The sequence below is a fragment of the Marmota monax genome, unplaced genomic scaffold, assembly GCF_021218885.2.
Source record: "Marmota monax isolate L192 unplaced genomic scaffold, Marmota_monax_Labrador192_F-V1.1 WCK01_AAM20220418_F8-fsc00033, whole genome shotgun sequence".
Classification (NCBI taxonomy): domain Eukaryota; kingdom Metazoa; phylum Chordata; class Mammalia; order Rodentia; family Sciuridae; genus Marmota; species Marmota monax.
Window position 1 is genome coordinate 8,104,506 of NW_026694282.1, and position 2,350 is coordinate 8,106,855.

The 2,350-nt window shown below is 40.4% G+C and overlaps 1 pseudogene; it reads right to left on the bottom strand.

Annotated features, from left to right (window-relative positions):
- Positions 1 to 608: 608 nt before the first annotated feature.
- Positions 609 to 1,715, bottom strand: LOC124108815 (etoposide-induced protein 2.4 homolog; annotated as a pseudogene).
- Positions 1,716 to 2,350: the final 635 nt, after the last annotated feature.

A 2,350-nucleotide genomic window follows, 5' to 3' on the forward strand; every position in this document is an offset into this window, starting at 1 on the left:
GATTTTAGACCTGAGCATCGAGGAGACACCTTTCCCTATTGTTGACAATTACATACTGCCAAGAGCAGACGAACTGAATAATTTAGCACTTGTGATGGATTAATCAGATAAAAAGTATGAAGTGACTAATTTCTAACACTGTGCTACACCCAAAATGCTGAAGTGTGTTATGATGATTATTATCAAGTGTATTATGATGACTATTATTCTTTATTATGTTTTTTATAACTCAATTTTATATTTTTGTACAAAGTTCCTTATATCATTGTATAATGGTGGTGTGTGTGTGTGTGAGTGTGTGTGTATGTGTGTGTGTGTGTGTGTGTAGTTAATGATAAAGATTATAGACTCAAGGGCCTACTATAACTCCTTTCTAAATATTTTTTCTTTAAGTATTTTTGGATCCAGTTTTAGACATGGTGGATGAGCAAACATTCATTTGGAGACCTAAAGATGATGCAATTGAGTATATTATTTTATTTTTATTTTGTCATGAAAAACCAGCTCACATTTAATTGTGACATTTTAAAATTATGCAAATATCTTGATGTCTTCCCCCCTCCCCAGCCCATATTTAGTCTCTTAAAATGACAGGAAAACATCACCAATCACAGGTTTAATAAGTTTACACCTTTAATTCCTGTTTGCAGCACCCAATATTCCTTGGAGATACCAGTCAGACCCAGCAGTAACCAACAGTAAATTTCCACCCACCAGAGTTGAAAAGTGCCATTCTCTGAGCATTCTGTATTACAGTGGCACTTGTCTAAATCTAGTGCCTCCCCAAAGGTGAAGGCCTTTAAATGTACCAGTGAGAAACACTTGGCTTCTTTGGCGCTGATGCTGAGTAAAGGAGAGAGGATAGAGCAGAGAGGCTTCCTCTGACATTGTATGAGTACTGCATTGCTGTGAGGAAAGCTAAGGGCGAACCAAACCCAAAGTAGTAAGGTCAGTTCCTTTCTAGGTTTGACAATCAGTGGTGTCTTTCAATTCCATTATTGAGCCAATGACATTCAAACAGTACAGAGAGTAGAAAAGGAACATAAGCTGCAAAGTAACCAGCTGACCAACAAGATGGATGGGAAAGAAACTCACAAACACCCCCTGGAGAGGAAAAGAGCCTGCAGCAAAAGGTTGAAGAGCATGTCAGCAATTATCTTACTGACATGTGGGAATGGATGAGGCTTCCTCCTTGGTACCTCAAAAGCTAGGTCAGCAATATATTGAAACCAAATGACATTCACAACTTTGCTAAGCACAAACCGGTGGAGCACGCCTAGAGCGCTGACAATTGATTTGAGGAAGAATTCCAGCCACAGCCAAACATCTCCACGTAGTGATGATCACCAGTAATTCAGGCTGTTACTGACTGAAGCACAGGAATAAACACATGATAAAACAAGAGGAGACTGAACCGGAATCCTCCATCATTCCAAGCACAGCAATGGAAAATTTGACTAACAATACATGACTCACTCACGGTCTTGCTTCCGCTTTACACTTTGGTCTCTCCTCTGCACCAGGACACTACTTGCCCTTCTTCCAGGTTGCTCCTCTCTCTTTATCTGGACTTGAGTGTCTAGCTTTGAGATGGTACAAATGTTCCCAGTGGAGTCTTTGATTTCCCTGCTAAGGTCCTGGAGAAAGGTTTTGACACTGTCAGCCATCTCTCCAACACCCAGACTATCAACTACACAGAGGAGAGAGAAGCACCCCCAAATCTGTTCTTGCCCACTGTGGGCTATCTCTCTACATGCCTAGCTGCCCACTCCCTGGGGCACTCCCTGACTGACTACATTTTAGACTTAGATTTTATCCACTAGCTTGCCACTGTACTGTAAATGTCTGCAATTGCCCAGGCAGTCAGCAGCAATGTTTGCCTCTAAGATTCCTGCTGGTATGAAATCTTTTAGGTTCTGGAAAGGAGAGAGCCAGCCGAAGTGCTCATACCAAACAAAGCTCCCCATCATGCTGGCCTACCTCTCCCAATCTTCCATCTCTCCACAAAATCTCTTTTTTTCCTTTTCTTTTGCATAACTCCAGTGGAACAATTTCCACTGAATTGTATTAATCTGTTCATGGTGCTAGTCTGGCAGTTGAGGCTCTCCATTGGATTTTTAATGTTGTGTCATCAATTTCATACATTTACATATACACTTTTCTTGGAGTCATAGTTCATTCTTTGGCCCTTTTAGGTTAAATATCTTCCATTGATTTTTAAAAGATCTTACTCTTTTTTTTTTCTGGTTAATTTCATGAGATATAACCCATTACCAACCTGTGGCAGAAAGCAGTACAACTGATAGTAGATTTTGGAACCACCTTGGACAGTAGAATAAGAACATGAAGA